At 36.1% G+C, this 19039-nt stretch overlaps 1 non-coding gene across 1 annotated transcript; it reads left to right on the forward strand.

The window, feature by feature from the left end:
• The first annotated feature begins 12380 nt into the window (after positions 1–12380).
• On the forward strand, positions 12381–12487 carry LOC117803938. Its single transcript, XR_004628053.1, has one exon. It is a non-coding gene; the product is annotated as a U6 spliceosomal RNA (small nuclear RNA).
• Positions 12488–19039: the final 6552 nt, after the last annotated feature.

Below are 19039 nucleotides of genomic sequence, written 5' to 3' on the forward strand. Positions count from 1 at the left end.
GAGATTCAGAAAACAGCACGCAGACAGTGATATACTCTAAAACAGTGCTTCTCAAAATGCACTCTCCAAAGTGAAAGGTTTGGGAATTGTTACCAGCCCATAATGTGATAAGGAGCTTGTGCCAGATTGCAAATCAATTACATCACTAAGCACACTCCAGTTCAGCTGAGGAAGCTGTGTGTCATTGTCATTCTGAGTCAATCTCCTTATCTCATACACACTAGCACTATTGCAAAAATGACCTGGTGTCTTTTAAAATGTATATAAAGCAGAGGAAATAAAACTCACAGATTGAAAGAGATTTAATAGAAATATCAACCAATTACAATGTTAAGTGTATTTTTACACTGATTTAAGCAAATTATAATGAAAATGTGTAAGAAAATCAAGAAAATTTGAGCACTGACCAATAATATTAATGAATAGGGGCCTTGTGGCTATAGTTAATGTTTGGAGACACATTTTGGATAATTATGGATAAAATGACATGATGTCTAGCATTTCTTCAAAATAACATGGATGGATGTGTGAAGTGGGTAAGAGGTGTCAAATAACAGGATCAGACATGTGCTGAAGTTAAGTTGGATGGTAGATATATGTACTTTCTTCACATTATTTCCTCTGCTTTTGTATATGTTAAAATTTTCCAAAATAAAAGGTTAAGATCTAAAAAAAGAAGCCTGAATTTCATCTCTGCAAAAATTAATAAAAAATAAATAATAAAGAAAGAATTTACAGAAAGTGAGAACTAGAATTAGGACAAAAATAACACTGAGTAATTTTTAAATAGGCAACAATAGTGTACAAACACATAACACACATGCAGAATGCACACTTACAGTTTTCTTTGCCAAAAGATTTATTTTTCTAACATTGAAATTTAGCCATTGTATAAGGACATATATGGAATGTTTCTATAATGCACTATTATGGATTGAATTGGGCCCCTCAAAAACATATGTAAAAGTCTTACCCTAGTGCTTCTGAATATGACCTTATCTGGAAAGAGTTTTGAAGATGTCATCAAGTGAAGATGAAGACATTAGGGTGGGCCCTAGTCCCATATTGCTCGTGCCCTTATAAGAAGAGAGAAATTTGGATACAGAGAATAACAGGTCGAACACCAAATGAAGATGGAGGCAGAGATTAGAATGACGCATCTATGAGCCAGGAACACCAAGGACCACTGGCAATCACCATGAACTAGGAGAAATGCGTGGAACAGATTCTCCCACAGAGCCCTCAGAAGAAACCAATCCTGTTGACACCTTGCTTTCAGACTTCTGTCCTCCAGAACTGTGAGACAACAATCTTTTATTGCTCTAAGCCACGTAGGTTAGAGTACGTTGTTACAGCAGCCCTAAGAAACTAATACGGCCCATGAGCCTGATAAGAACGGTGCCTACGTGTCTATGTCTCTATGTAGGAGGGAGTAAGGCAGGGAGAGGGTGGTTCCCTGTGTTCCCTGTGGTTCCCTTTTTATCAAAAATAATATCATCATTTAACAGTTGACTGAGTTGTTGACTTTTTTATTTTAAGATTTGCAACTCTGTATTCTCTTTTTAATCACAGAGCTTACGAATAGACAGCTAAGGCACTTATTCAGGAAGCAGGAAGGAAAAAACATCTGAAACTTTTACAAAGCAAATAGGCATTTTTCCTGCAAAATAAACCATGACTATCCAAAACACACCAAAACAACTGGTCATTATAAATGAAAACCTGATTTCTTGGTGAACTTTTGAAAATGTGGTCTGCTAATTATATGGGTATCATTTGGGCCAATGTTTTCTCATCCTGTGCTCTACTAAGCACTTCTAGATGGCCAACTTTTGAAAAACATTATAATGAAATTCGATGTGTTTGTGCATACAGTTCCATGGAACAGGAGATGTTTTTAAAACTCCATTCCTTACTGCAATTGGGAAGACAAAAGAAGAAAAGAAGAGAAAGTGGGACAAGGGGTCCAGAACNGGGGAAAGGGGGTCCAAAAAAAAAAAAAAAAAAAAAAAAAAAAAGACCAAAGAGAAAAGCTTCTAATGGGAAACAAACATATGACTCCTTTTCTCTGCGTGGCCTCATGTACAGTTAATACTGGTTTGCTTTGTGGTGAATAGATTTGATGTCTTACGTCTGCAGTGTATTCTCTGGAGTGCCTAGCGAGGGACCTCTTTGATCCAGCGAGGACCTAAGTAAAACAGATCCCGTTCCTTTAAAAACTGGTAGTATGAGCAAGAGAAAATCAGTGCTAAGAAAATGAGGACTCAAGTTTTCCTAAAGGAGGATCCTGGGGAATGAAACTCAACCCAAAAGAAGTTTATCTGCTGTTCACAGCCATAAGTTTTGTTGGCAGTTCTTAACTCCTGGCACCATTCAAAGTTTCATCAGTGGTAAGACAACTCATTGTTATCCTTTCAACACCTTCCCTGAGTGCAACGTATGGTGCTTTCCTGCTGCGTTCTAGCAGCTGCTGTCATGCTCCACAGGAAGTCTTCCAAGTTCTTCAGAGCTGCACCAGGGAAATAAACCTAGGAATGGAAAAATGTTGTCACCCCCCTGGGTACTTCTTAAGCTCTTTAATATCAGAGACCTGATGCTCAATCCAATGGTATTGTGAAGTATCCTAAGGATAGAGAATGCCCACCATCACTCACTGCGGGGTAGGTTGGGAATGAGAGGAGAGTATATTTAAGAAAACATGTGAAAAAGCATCTTGATTTAGATGATGTTATTTCTTAAGGAAATATAAAATATTTCAGCTCAAACAATTTCCAAAATGTCCAGCTCAGGGGCAAAATTTGACCCAACAATAAGATACATGTTTATGACTCCAGTTTCATGTTTTTTTCAAGTTTAGAAAAGAGATCAACTTAAACCTAAGGTTCTCAGTTCTGAGTACAGATTGTAACCACACGGAAGCTCAAAAAAATATGATGTTTGGATCCTTAGTTTTTTTTTATTTTTATGGATCTGGGTACAACCTGAAATTGTGCTTTTTCAAAGTTCCTCAGATAAATGTAATGTGTGGCCAAGGTTGAAGTCACTTCCGTGAAGCTCCCATAACTGACCAAACCAGAGCACCCTGCTCCAGAATAAGGAGTGAACAGTGCTCCCGGACTGGGGGGTCTACCCATATCTTAGACCAGTGGCTCTCAAAACAAGGGATGCATCAGTAGCTCTATGGAACTTTTTATGAATATCAATTTCTTTTTTTTTTTTAAGATTTTATTTATTTATTCGACAGAGATAGAGACAGCCAGCGAGAGAGGGAACACAAGCAGGGGGAGTGGGAGAGGAAAGAGGAGCCTGATGTGGGGCTCGATCCCATAATGTCGGGATCATGCTGTGAGCCGAAGGCAGATGCTTAACCTCTGTGCCACCCAGGCGCCCCTGAATATCAATTTCTGATCCCCATATTAGTAATTCTGATTCAGTAGGTTTTGAGGTTTCCCTGAGCCTTGTGGTTTGGAAAACCTTCATGCATAACTCTCCAGAAAAATAGGGATATAAAATCACTGACTTAGATGTTGAAACTTCAATTCATTCAGCCATTGAGCATCGGGAAAGCATCTGAAAAAATGACCTTTACCAAACACAGAAGTTGCTCATGGAGCCCTAACAAAGTAACACAACTTAAACAACAGATTTTATTTTCTCACAGTTCTAGAGGCTAGAAGTCCAAGATCAAGGTGCCAGCTTTATTGGTTCCTTTCGAGGGTAGTGAGGGCTGATCAATTCCCTGCTTCTCCCCTAGTTCTGGTGGTTTGCCGCCAATCTTTGGCATTCCTTGCTTGTAGATCTCTGCCTTCATGTTCTCATGGCGTTCTCCCTGTGTTCATGTCTGTGTCCAAATTTCCTCTGTCAGGATACCAATTATATTGGATTAGGGCCCATCTCAATGATCTCATTTTATTTAATCACCTCCTTAAAGATCCTGTCTCCACATAAGGTCACATTCTGTGATACTGGTGATTAGGACTTCAACATGAATTTTGGGAGGACACAATTCAACTGATAACATCGGATGTCTCCATTTTTTTCTCCAAAAGTACTTTGGCATTGATAATATCTGCATTGTCAATTCTCAAGGAATTAGAATTCAATAAAATATAAGTAAGGTTAATTGCCCTGAACCTAACCTAACTCTTATTTATAATCTTAAAATCTTTAGAAATTGGATTCTTGTAGTTCATCTATCACTCATTCTAATCAGATAAAACTGTAGTGAAGACATTTTACAATTGCCTCTCTGTTTGCAAAACATCAACGAGGATTTTTTAACATGCTAGATTTCAAGAATGCATTGGCTTAGAGACATTTGTAAACCAAAATGGTGGTGAGAAAACAGTGGTATCTTATGCTGAAACTTTGACGATTTTCCCCAATAAAAATGTTTCTACTGCCCATGAGTTATTTTCCAGTCTTGAGATAAATTTTGTAGGGAAAGCTGTAATCCTGAGGATAACAGATATTCTTTGTGATTCTTCATTTATCAAGCTCATTTAGGCTCATATTCTTTTTAGCTCCTCCCCCTTTTTTTCTGACAGCTGAGTATCAGGTCTTTGGATATTTATGGTTACCTGAGATAGTGAGATCTGACCTAGAGTCAGCAAACCACCTAGCTAATTGATCCTTTAAAATAAAATATAGAACTTTCTCTTTTCCACCCTACAATTTCTAACTAGAATTTTTATTTTTTGTAAAGAAACAAAACCTGAGAACTTTTTCAAATGATCTCTCTAGCATTAAATCGGAATAAGGTGTTTTCAAAACTGTTTCAAGATACTAATGTTTCATGATTTTTCAAAGGGAAAATTGGAAAATAACATCACCTTAGCACAGAGGAGGGTCTAGTTCTTGCAAGTTCGAATGCAGACAAATCAATTACATTTCAGAATTCAACAAATGAAAAAACACTGAAAGCATTTCCACTTTAGTTTGGATCTGGGAGAAAAGAGCTAAGGAGAAATAAGGGACGTAATTAAGATAAGAACGAGTTTTATGGCATTTTGACCAAGAACTGTCATCATCTGCTCATGTGAAAAAAGATGTCAGAGCAAGAGACCTTAAAAAAGAAGAAATAAACAGACTGGAGCCAAAGCACTACGTTGTGGATTTGGGTTTGTTCTGGGTTTTCACAATTTCTCTTTGGGGACTTTGCTTGAAGATGGAGCTCTGGCTTAAGCCTTCTGCCTCCCTGAAGTGGTTCCATATTTTATAAGATAGGGAACAAGGAGAGAGAGAGAGAGAGAGAGTGTGTGTGTGTGTGTGTGCGTGTGTGTGTGTGATTTTTGGATGGTTTGAATGTTGCCTTTTCTCTGATATACAAAAGCAGCATAGTTTATATGCACATACTTTCCACCTAGAGAGAAATGAACCCAGAATGGAGGGGACGTTTTGGCTGAGAGCCTCAGTGGGGCTGTGGAAAGCAAACAGAATAAGGTGAGTTGAAGGTTAAGCTGCGTTGTATTGATGTAGTAATGTTGTCTTTAGAACAAATTAGCTCACTGGGACTTGGTGACACAGTGGAGTATTAAACCCTTCTTTACAAAAAGAACATGTGCGGATTGTTTCTAGCTTGAAAAAGGCCAGTGAAAAATGACACAACGATCAAGCTTGAAAAATGTTTACTCTGCAGAAAATCATTTAAAAATGGAATCTCAATTTTGATGGCAGCTCAGTTTTTTAAAAGGGCTATTTATTCTAGACTCCGGCAGCATATGGTTCATTGCAGTTTATATGGTGTATTGGAACTCACGAGCTCGAGCACCTTAGGGAATGTTTGTTTTTATTTTTTTAAAGGTGGTTGGACTGAAATTCAGTATGAATCATACAAGAGAGATTTAGAAGCACGTGAAGATAAATGTTTCCCATGTGACACCGAACAGCACATCTGGAAGGGGATCCTATATAAATAAATACTTGAAAGGACCATAGTTTTAACAGATATCAATAAGGAATAGGATTCTGTCTTTCCTGAATTTGAGGAGGAAATGCAGTTTTTTATACTAAAAAGAATACTATCTCCTCATGCAAATTTCTGGAAGCTCCATTAGTGTGGAACTGGTTCTATTATTCATTCTTCCAGATTGATTCACTGATTCATTTGCTTGTTACCGAGTACCTGCCTGTTATAGCTGCTATTCTGCTCAGCTCAACAGAGATAAAACTTAGACACACTTCTCACTCTAAAATAATTCTTAGGTTAGCCATCAATATGTTATTTATTTATTTTTTATTTATTTATTTTTAAAGATTTTATTTATTTATTTGACAGAGATAGAGACAGCCAGCGAGAGAGGGAACACAAGCAGGGGGAGTGGGAGAGGAAGAAGCAGGCTCACAGCAGAAGAGCCTGATGTGGGGCTCGATCCCAGAATGCCGGGATCACGCCCTGAGCCGAAGGCAGGTGCTTAACTGCTGTGCCACCCAGGCACCCCAGCCATCAATATGTTTTTTAAAACATGTGACTTCCATGCATGCCAACTGATGCCCCCAACATAATTATGTATATTAAGAACCTACTACAATATAAAGAAGTAGTCTTAACCTCTATCCAGTCTTGTGAAGAATTTCTCTTTTCTCTTTCACATTATTTTTTAAATTTTAAATTTACTATACCTCCTTTGACCCCGTTGCCATGAACATACCTGTATTACTTGGTAATCCTTAAAATGTGCTTTTTACTTTGTTAAAAATAGAAAATATTTGTCAAGTAAAATACAGGTTTTGCTTCAGGTTTGAATCAAAAAATCTTCTAGTTTTGTTCCTTCTTAATCTTTTTTTTCTTTCTTTTCTTTTTTCCTATTCAAGATTACTTTAAAAAAAAAAATAGTGGTGGTCTTAGTTCACAACAAAATTGAAAGGAATGTACAGAGACTTTCTGTATACCCCCACCCCACACAGTATATTGCTACATCCATAGTCTCCCCCATTATTGGTGCCATTTGCCAGGATGGTACATTTGTCACCATGGATGAACCAATATTGACACATCATAATTAACAAAAGCCCATTGTCTACTGTACGTTTCACTCTTGGCATTATACATTTTAGTGTTTGGACAAATGTATCATGATGTTCTTTCATCAATTTAATGTTTTAGAGAGTATTTTCACAGCCCTAAATATCCTCTGTCCTCTATCCCTCCCCTCAGTCCCACCCCTGGCAACCACCAATCTTTTTATTGTATCCATAGTTGTGCCTTTTCCAGAATGTCATATAGTTGGAATCATACGTATGGCTTCTTTCGCTTAGAAATATGCTTTAAGGCTTCTCCATGTCCTTTCACAGCTTTATAGCTCATTTCTTTTTAGACCTGAAAAACATTCCATTTTCTGGATATACTACAGTTTACCCATCCACTTACTGACAGACATCATGGTGGCTTCCAAATTTGGCGATTATAAATAAAGCTACATGAACACCCATGTGTAGGTTTTCTTGTGGACATAAATTTTCATTTTCTCTGGGTAAATATCAAGGAGTGCGATTGCTGGATCATGATAACATATGTTTAGTTTTGTAAGAAACTGTCAGTGTCTTCCAAAGTGGCGGTACCATTTTGCATTTCCACTAGCGATAAATGAGAGTTCCTGTTGCTCTACTCACCAACATATACTGTTGTCAGGGTCCCAGATTTGGCCATTCTAATAGGTGTGCGGTGATATCTCATTGGAGTTTCAATTGGCATTTCCCTGATGACATACAGCGTAGAGCATCATCCTGAATGTTTTAAATAGGTGTGTACATACAGTTCTGGTTTTAGTTCAGACAGACCTCAGTTTTGTTGTTATTATTGTTGTCAATGTTATTTTATTTTATTTTTTTATTTTTTTTTAAGATTTTATTTATTTATTCGACAGAGATAGAGACAGCCAGCGAGAGAGGGACCACAAGCAGGGAGAGTGGGAGAGGAAGAAGCAGGCTCCCAGTGGAGGAGCCTGATGTGGGGCTCGATCCCATAACGCCGGGATCACGCCCTGAGCCGAAGGCAGACACTTGACCGCTGTGCCACCCAGGCGCCCCATGTTATTTTATTTTTAAAATCAGCTAAATATTGAGCTCAGTATAGTAAAAAAAACATGACATTCAATATTTCCCATTATACAATTTCTCTAGTCTGGCAAAGAATGTTTAAAAGCACATAACACCTTCATAAAGTGTGCAAACAAGGAATTGACATTGAAGAAACTGGATAGTAGCCTTCTTTCCTTTAAAAATTACATTAACTACATTTGATATATAGTCAGATAATCAATGTACAATTATATTGTTACTCATTGAACACTAGTAAATAATCTATTTTTTAATAATCATTTTTTATTATGATATGTTAGTCTCCATACAGTACATCCCTAGTTTTTGATGTAATGTTCCATGATTCATTATTTTAGTATAACACCCAGTGCACCATGCAATATGCACCCTCCTTAATACCCATCACTGGCCTATCCCAGTCCCCCACGCCCCTCCCCTCTGAAGCCCTCAGTTTGTTTCCCAGAGTCCATAGTGTCTCATGGCTCATTCCCCCTTCTGTTTACCCCGCCTCCATTCTTCCCTTCCTTCTCCTACTGATCTTCCTGCTATTTCTTATGTTCCATAAATGAGTGAAACCATATGATAATTGTCTTTCTCTGCTTGACTTATTTCACTTAGCATAATCTCCTCCAGTCCCGTCCATGTTGCTGCAAGTGTTGGGTAATTGTTCTTTCTAGTAAATAATCTATTTCTAGACATCTCCCTAACTCATTATTTCAGTGACCAGTACCAAGTAGTGGGTATTAAATAACATTTTTTTAATGAATAAGTGGATGGGTAGGTGAATAAATAATTATAAAATATGCATGTTTTAAAATTGGCAGTTATTCAATATTTATTACTGGTACACTTAAAATTTGTAAAAATGAAATTCTTTTTAAAATGTTTGACAGATGGGGGCCTGGGTGGCTCAGTCGGTTAAGCGTCTGCCTTTGGCTCAGGTCATGATCCCGGAATCCTGGGATCAAGTCCTACATCAGGCCCCCTATTCAGTGGGGAGTCTGCTTCTCCTCTTACCTCTGCCTGCCCCCTGCTCATGCTCTCTCTCTCTTTCACTCTCTCTTATATAAATAAATAATATCTTTAAAAAATAAATAAATAAAATGTTTGACAGAATAAATTTATTGATCTAAAACTTAAAGACAATATTTAGAAAAAACTGTATCTCCTTCCTTTCTATGGTCTCTTTTCCATATATTTACTTTAAAAAAAAATAGTGGCAGGGGAAGAAAAAGAAAAAAACTGCCTTTTAACCAACTCCCAAGAATAGCATTAACATACTTAGCATAGTATATGTCTCTAAACAAACAAAATTCAAATGGAAGCCTGTTATAGGTTCTTTTCTAATTGTGTTTATGTTTGAGAATACTACAGAGTGAAGCCTTTTACTATAACTTATTGTTTTCATATTTTAAGAAAATTAAAATTAATAAGGGCACCTGGGTGGCTCAGTAGGTTAAACATCACACTCAGTTTCCACTCAGGTCATGATCTCAGGGTCAAGAGATCAAGCCCCGCACGGGACTCCACACTCAGCATGAAATCTGCTTGAGACTCTCTCTCCCTCTCCCTCTACCCCTCCCTCTGATCTCTCTCTCTCTCTCAAATAAATAAATAAATCTCTAAAAAAATTAAATTAATAAAGTTGTATCTATTATTCTTGATATTTAATATATAAGCTCATTAAAGGGGAGTTTTTTCTCTAAGAAGCAGAATCATTCCTTACTTGATAGTACCTCGTTGTTGTAAGAAACTTTTCACAAGAAAGAATTCAAATCTTACAACTCTGTGAGGAGAAGCTAGGTTGATTCTTAAAGTATATTTGCATCACACACTTCCCAATAAAACCACCTTCCTCAGAAATCTTGAGTATAATCTAATAATTTAACATATAGTATCTCACTTGATACATTTCTGATTTTTTTATTTATATTTGTGGATGTGGTATTTTGTGTTTTTATCCAAGTTTGGTCATTAAGGAAATAATCTACTTTTTTCATTATAATTACATATGAGAAACTGATTTACTGTGACTTTTAGGTCTAAAGACTGATTTGAGTTCATCCATTTCAGAGAAGCATTTCTCTAATCAGTTGGGTAATTTATACTGTTCTAATAAACTATAGTCATTTTTTGGTTGTCTTCAGTGGTCTTTTTTTTAAATAACCATTGCATGTACTATTTCTTATGGTACATGTCCCATTTCTCCGTTAGTAGAAAGGAGAGGACGATAGTTATCATTTCATGATGTTAGGGAAGTAAACACATCCATTTGTGCTTGGTGCAGTGTCTGGCACAAAGTAAATAATGCTATTTATTATTATAAATAAAAATTGTCCAATATGCTTCACATTTTACAGATGTTGCCACTAAAATACAGAAAAGAAAGTAAAGGGAATTTTTGGATATAGTATTTACACCACGTGAGCACCTGTGCTGGTGCATTAAATATTATCTTTATTTACTATTAACCTCAACCCTTTGAGGTAACTGTATGAGCCAAGATACGATAGATGTGGCATCCAGCCCACCCGATATCCCAGTGGTTTATTGTAGTGCAAGTTTCTTTCTCACTCACCTCACAGTTCACCGCGGATCCCCCAAGAAACACAACTTCACTCAGACATCCTGAGAACCAGGCTGTTTCTGTAGAGTGGTTCTATCCTCTTCTAAGGCTTCAGAGTCCTCAAACTGGGTCTCTGTCTCCAGGGAGTAGATAGGGAAGAGAAGGCCAGATTAAAGAAAAAAATCAAACTTAGGGTCAACGTTAAAACAATAACTGTATAATGTTATAAACTCGCTCTTTTTAAAACTGTACTATTTATTCCTCTCTGAGTCCCCACTATTTCACATTAAGGATTTGTCTATTGAATTATTCATTTGACGAATGATTCCCTATTGGTTCACACAATATGCTAGTTGAATGACTGACATAAGTAGTTACTGCTTTCCTATAGATATTACCCAGAAAAATAAGAATCTAAAACAGAATCTCTGTCTATTGGCAACTTCCTCCATATTAGTTTTACTCTATGGTTCTATAAATTTAGTATCATAATATAATTTGATTATGTTGGAATTTGTTATTTGAAATTAGGATTACTTTATTTCCAATGAAAGTGAAAATATAGCAAAATATTGGGTTATTCCCTATTTTGTGCTTTTCTAATGAAGCCAAAATGAGAAAACTAGTCTTCATCTAGACTTAAACCTTAAAAACAAATTATTTCTGATCAAGTTATTTCAAATAAAATCATTTCTGCCACCTAGGAAAGATTTAAATGGCAAGATTTCTGATTCCTAAAGGTAACTATAAAATCCAAAAAATTTCTTAAAAAGAGTGGAACTGATAGAGTAGGGTATTGGATACAAAGTACAGAAGAGAAACTGAACTGGAGGTGAAAAATTGAGATTATAAATTTATGAATTATTTATAAAACCAGGAAATCAGACTCTGTTAGCCTGCAAGTAGGTTTAGAGTAAGAGGAATAGCCAGAGGGACACCTGTGTGGCTGTCAGTTAAGCTTCTGCCTTCAGCTCAGGTCATGATCTCAAGGTCCTGGGATCAAGCCCCACATCGGCTCTCTGCTCAGTGGGGAGCCTGCTTCTACTTCTCACTCTCCCTCTGTGCCTTCTCTCTCTCTCTCTCAAATAAATAAATAAAATCTTTAAAAAAAAAAAAAAGCATAACCAGAACCCTGAAGAACATCAATGTCTATCGTAAAAGTCTTCTGGATTAACCTTACTTTTATTAATGAATGCCAACATTTTAAGAATATTTGGAGCCCCTGGTTCTCCTATCTATTGGGCTTACTGCCCTAAAATTTCTATTTAAAAAAAAAACAAACTTACCTGGACTCTAATTCTGCTGTATTTTTCAATTACCAAAGCAAAGTTGTGAAATGTCCAAAATTTCTTTCTTGCTGACTTATTGAGAGTGAGCTTTTTTTTCACTGCAGGTGGTTTGATTTTTACATTACTAATAGCCTGCTTTTCTAACTGTTGGTATTTTGTTAGTTTTGAATTATTCTAAATGATCTGTGCAACAAAAGCAAAACTTGGACAGCTGCATACCCTCATAGGACAAAACTGGCTACAAGAATGAATGACCTTCCAATAGATACTTTGGGCCAGTTCTGCTTTTGAGAATGCATTTCCATACAGAATGTGTGTCACTGAATTCAGTTAACAATAGGAGAGAATTATACAAAGTAGTAGACAAGAAAGTTTAACTATCAGTCAACATGAGAATTCTAAAATCACCGAGGGAAAGCCGAGAACAAAAAACTAAATAGCAAGTTTTGTACATTAATTTTTTTAGTTTTTAGTTACAGTTAGTCGTGCTGGCTTCCGCAGCACAGACACTAAAATTGGAATGATACAGAGAAGTTTCACGTGGCCCCTGTGTGAGGATGACATATAAATTCATAAAGTGTTCCATATTTAGTTAGTCATATACTTTCCAATTATGTATATAATATATGTAGACATTACACACTTAATGATTTCTTTTATTTATATATTGTTTTGCAAAATGCAAAGCACATTCAAGATTTTATTTATTTATTTGACAGAGAGACAGCCAGCGAGAGAGGGAGCACAAGCAGGGGGAGTGGGAGAGGAAGAAGCAGGCTTCCAGCAGGGGAGCCTGATGCAGGGCTTGATCCCAGGGATCCAGGATCACACCCTGAGCCAAAGGCAGACGCTTAACGACTGCGCCATTCAGGCACCCCTGCATAGCACATTCAAAAAGGACTTGGCAGAGTATTCGTCACAGAGGAAGAAGAGATCAGTCTTAGTTGTTTCTCATTAAGCTCTTGGCATGCATTGTCTCATTTTGTACTCACCACCCTATGAGGACATGCTACTAGTGCTGCTATTCTAAGGGAGGAAATGAAAGATTTAAAAACCTAAATAATTTTTTATTGAAGTATGAGTGAAATAAAATTCTCTATTAGTTACAGGTGTACATCGTACTTATTCTGCATTTTTACACATTACAAAATTATTCCCACGATAAGTCTAGTTACCATCTGTCACCATATAAAATTATTATAATATTGTTGACTATATTCCCTATGCTGTACATTACAACCCCATGACTCATGTATTTTATAACTTGAAGTTTGTTCTTTGGTCACACATTCCTATTAGACCTGACAATTCCTTTAATGTCTTGTGATGCCAGGTGACTCTTCATTAGCTTATCTCAATCTACTATAGTCTTTATCTGACTCTCTTTCCTCCTATGAGGGCATGGTCCCTTTTGGAGCAAAATTTATTCCTGGGTAAGAATATATATAACCTAAAGAATAGGTAGGCATGGCTGTTTATGGGCCATATATGTGTCTGTTTCAAACATGATTATGTCTCGATAGGAGATTAAAAATGTGCAAGTAATAGGTGAAATAATTAAAGTATAGGGTTTTGGGGGCGCCTGGGTGGCACAGTGGTTAAGCATCTGCCTTCGGCTCAGGGCATGATCCTGGCGTTATGGGATCGAGCCCCACATCAGGCTCCTCCGCTATGAGCCTGCTTCTTCCTCTCCCACTCCCCCTGCTTGTGTTCGCTGGCTGTCTCTATCTCTGTTGAATAAATAAATAAAATCTTTAAAAAATAATAAATAAAGTATAGGGTTTTTATTAGCATCCGATAAGTAGAAGACTCAAAATGCAAATAGGGGTTGGTTGGATTCTAATCAATTCTTCCTGAGAAATAGTATGTCCCAAGTTTTAATGATCATTCAGATTAAAGTTAGACATTCCCATAATCTTATTTCAGCTAATGATATATGAAATCACTTCCTGTTACAGCAGCCATTTCCATAAATGCCAATATTTATGTTTCCAGTATTAAAAAAAAAATCACAACCTTCTTAGTGTACTCAAATTTAGTACCAGATTGCCAACTGAAACCGTGAAATAGTACCTGGCCACCTACCTTTATTCGTAGACCAATAAAATCTAGAGCCTTAAAAATGCCATCACCTTGTTTGACTGCACTGAACTGTGAAACCTGGAAGGATGTAAAAACCAGAACAGGCTGCTAAGATGAAGTCATCTTGCTAAAGGGACAATTTGTAACGGGGCATTGTGCTGACAGGTCTGCAAGCCTATAGTCTAAAGTCAGTGTGTACGTTTGAGCTCAAAATAGACCTTGTGTGTGACAAAAACAGCATTATTCTCAACAGTTGAGGGAACTTGATGGATATTGCTTCTCCAAACACTGGAAAATTAAAATTGAGGCCCTATGGGGAGGTCTATTCATGTACCATGCTCTGGTTTCTTAAAGGAATGACGGTGTATATAGAAAGAATGGTCTACACAAGCTCACTGAACATGAAGGACCATCTCTGTCTTTATTTTCCAAATTAAACAAATGATTATATATCTACATATATAGTCTGACATCGGTTTTCTTGTGTCCTAATCATTAAAAGGTTTATCTCAGTTTAAACTCTAAACCATATTTCATAATGCATTGCTTGTAGTGAAAAAAATTAAAGTGATATTAAATAGCATTGCCCCAAAAGTCTGGGTGGAATTGTTTATCTAGAACCTGATACTTTGTTGACAGAAATGGCATAGTATATGGAGTAGTTTCAGGAGACATAAAAGTTTCTTCTTTTTGTAATGCATACTTTATGCTCTTATGTGTAATCTATGTGATCAACATAAGCAGATTTTCGCTTTGATTTTTTTAATTGTCAAACAGAAATATGCATGTGCAAAAAACATCTTTCATTTTCAAATATTTGACTATCGTAGATTTCCAGATGCCTCAAAATTAGACACGCTCCATGTTAATTTATAGATCAGACAATTCTCTCCAGTAAAGGCAGGATTTATTTTCCTCAGTGGAAAGGATTTGTCCTGACAGTCTTCAGCAGCCATCTTGGGTGAATGAAAATCAGAGAATAACTGTAGTCCTAGCTCTGCCGTGTTTGTTCAAGCTTCTAGATCAGTTTCCCCATCTGAAAGATGAAATGCTTGAAGTCCATAGCAATAGTTAATATTTACTGAGAACTTGCTTTGAGTCAAGCACAGGAGCTCTACAAGGTCATGCCCAATATTAACTGCATTATGTGAATGAGGAAAATTGAGACGCAGAAAGATGAAATAACTCTCATAAGTAATGAGAGAAAGCCTGAATTTGAACAAAGACACTGGCTCCATAGCCCATACATAATCACAACTCATTCTGCCTTCCCAAAGTATTTTCTAGCTGTGAACAAAATGAATGATTCTACATTTTGCCTTGTTATAGTTTGCTGTTTAAATCTTTGTGCTTGAATTAGGATTATGTTTTCCCACTTTTTTTATAGTAAACAGTCTATTAAAGAGTAGGCATGTAAGTAGGATCATATTAAGCACTGTGATGTCAAATCAAAGACAGCTTTTTTTTTCTTTTCCTTAGTTCTTTTGAAAATGAAGAACTGACCTATTTCCTGTACTCACAACTAAGCAAAGAGAAAGAACCTAATAGTCATAAAAAAGAAAATAATGTCTGGAAAAAAATGAAAAAATAAGATGGCCTTTTTCCACATCCAAGTAACAGGCATATTAGAAAATAAATCACTTTCTTTCAACTTGCCTAGTCCAGCACTGGGAGATACAGAAGACAAACTTTCTGATAATTTTCAACCTTGTATCTAGTAGAGGCAAATTCTAGCTGTATATATATATATATATATAGATATAGATATAGATATAGATATAGATATAATTAATTTTATAGAATCAAGTCATGTGGAATAGACAAATAGTAATTTAGATGGTTCCAAGAGCTCTGAAGTACCCCAAATCTCACACTAAATTAAAAACACTTGTTCAGATGAAATGGAAACACTGGCTGGACCTAACTACACCCTAATAAAACCAAACAATTATTCTGAACTCTAGTTTTGAAAAGCAAAATTATCAGCTGTTATTTGGTTTAAAGAAAAGTTTTAAATTTGACCAAATTAACATATATTTTTTCCTGCCTTTTGCCAGCTCTAAATGGAGAACCCCAACCCATTTCATAAGACGTTCAATATGCTTCCAAATACATCCTAACAGAAAAGAAAATTACAGGCCAGTATCCCAAATGAAGATGCAAAAATCTTCAACAAAATGTTAGCAAACTGAATTCAGCAATACATTAAAAGAATCCTAGAGCAGAATCAAACAGGATTTATCCCTGGGATTCAAGGATGGTTCAACATCTGCTAATCAATCAATGTCATACATCATGGTAACAAAATGAAGGATAGAAGTCATGGTCATTTCAATAGATGTAGAAAAAACATTTGACAAAATTCAACATCCATTCATAATAACTCTACAAACTGGGAATAAAGGGAATCTACCTCAACATAATAGACACCATACATGACAAACCCACAGCTAACATTATACTCAACAGTGAAAAGCCAAGAACTTTGCCTTTAAGATCAGAAACAAGACAAGAATGCTCACTCTTACCACTTTTATATACTACTAGAAGTGCTAGCCAGAGCAATTAGACAGAAAAAATAAATAAAAGACATACAAATTAGAAAGGAAGAAGAAAATTGTCACTATTTGCAGATGACATGATATTACATGTAGAAAACCCTAAAGACTCTACCAAAAAATCTATTAGAACTCATTAGCAAATTCAGTAAATTCACAGGATTTAAAAATCAATATACAAAAATCATTTGTGTTTATATATGTCAACAATGAACTATAAGAAAGGGGAATTAAGAAAACAATCCCATCTACAATTGCATCACAAAAAATAAAATACTTAGAAATAAATTTAACCAATGAGGTAAAATAGTCTGTATATTAAAAACTGTAAGATAGTGATAAAATAAATTGAAGAAAACACAAACAGCAAAAAAATGGAAAGACATTTCACACTCATGGATTAGAATTAATATTGTTAAAATGTCCATACCACCAAAAGCAATCTACAGATTGATTGTAACCTCTACCAAAATTCCAATGGCATCTGAAAGACTAAACAATCCTAAATTTGGTATAGAACCAAAAAGGACCCTGAAATACCCAAAGCAATCTTGAGAAAGAACAACATAGCTGGAGGCATCACACCTCCTGATTTCAAACTATACTATAAAGCTATATCAAAAGAGTATGACACTGCCATACAAACAGACACAGAGATCAAAGGAACAGAATAGAGATCCCAGAAATAAACCCATGCAAACATGGTCAGTTAATTGATGACAAGGGAGTCAAGAATGTGTAATGGGGAAAGAATTGTCTCCTCAACAAATGGTGTTGGGAAAACTGGACAGGCACATGTCAAAGAATGAAACTGAACAAGAATCAACTCAAAATGGATTAAAGACTTGAATATAAAATCTGAAGCCATAAAACTCCTAGAAGAAAACATGGGGGTTAAGCTCCTTGACATTGGTCTTGGCAATGAGTTTTTGGATTTGTCACCAAAAGCAAAGACATCAAAACCAAAAATTAACAAGTAGGACTACTTCAAATTAAAATGCTTCTGCACAGCAAAGGAAACCATCGACAAAATCAAAAGGTAACCAATAGAATGGAAGAAAATATTTGCAAATCATATATCTGATAAGGGGTTAATATCCAAAATATGTATAGAACTCATATAACACAATAGTGCAAAAAATATTTTTAAATGGGTGGAGGAGCTGATATACATTTTTGCAAAGATATATCCACATGAACACATATATATATATACATATGTAAGTCAGAGAAAAACTAATACGTATAATCTCACTTATATATGGAGTCTAAAAAAACTCAGAAACAGAGATCAGTTTGGTGGTTGCTAGAGGCAGGCAATGGGGGCTGGGGAAATGGGTGAAGGTGGTCAAAATGTACAAACTGTCACTTACAAAATAAATAAGTTCTGAGCATGTAATGTGCAGCATGGTAACTATAGTTAACAATATTGCATTTTATATCTGAAAGTTGCTAAAAGAGTAGAGCTTAAAAGTTCTCATTGCAAGAAGAAATAATTGTAACTATATGAGATGGTGAATGCTAACAAAATTGGGATGATCATTTCACAATAGACACATATATCAAATGATTACATTGTACAGTTCAATAATACCATGTTACATGTCAATTATATCACAATAAAACTAGAAAAAATAAAATTCCAAAACTATTAATTTAGAAAAAAAAAAGTATGAGTACACTGAAAAAGTAGATTAGAATAAATCATCCAGACTCCAGTTTACACAGGAAAAGAAAAGATTAAAGAGAAAAGCAGGTAGGAGACAAGCGGGATATATGAAGAGTCTAATAGTATGTGCAATCCTAAAAGAAGAACAAGAATGCAATACAAAAAATATTCAGTGACAAGAACAAGAATTTCCACACCGATGGGGAAATCAAGTCTGAAATTCTAAGCATATTCCAATAAGAATTTTTTTTGTTTAATGAGGAAAAAGCACACCAAATCATAATGGAGTAAACAAAAGGGAAAACAGAAGATGGAGGGACGCCTGGGTGGCTCAGTTGGTTGAGCGGTTACCTTCGGCTCACGTCATGAGCCCAGGGTCCTGGGACGAGCCCAGCAACCGGCTCCCGCTCAGAAGGGAATCTGCTTGTTCCTCTGCCCCTCCCCCTGCTTGTGCTCTCTCTCTCTCTCTCTCTCTCACTCTCATAAATAAATAAAATCTAAAAAAAAAAAAAAGAAAGAAAGAAAAAAAGAAACAGAAGACAGAAAAACTCTGAAAGCAGCCTGAGACAAATAGCACAGACTCACAGAAGAGGAATGATTAATTATAAACAGCTGAAAATCAGTAGTACAGGCATCATTAGAATTATACGCCACTATATTGTGGTTTGTGAATTTCTTCTTACATCTAACAGATTTATAGATTTATTTATTTATAGATTTATTTATTTATTTATTTATTTAGAGCACGAACGTGTATGGGGTGGTGGGGGAAGGGCAGAGGGGGAGGGGGAGAGAGAATCCTCAGTAGACTCCACGCCCAGCATGAAGCCTGCTT

This window comes from Ailuropoda melanoleuca, chromosome 9, assembly GCF_002007445.2.
Source record: "Ailuropoda melanoleuca isolate Jingjing chromosome 9, ASM200744v2, whole genome shotgun sequence".
Lineage (NCBI taxonomy): Eukaryota > Metazoa > Chordata > Mammalia > Carnivora > Ursidae > Ailuropoda > Ailuropoda melanoleuca.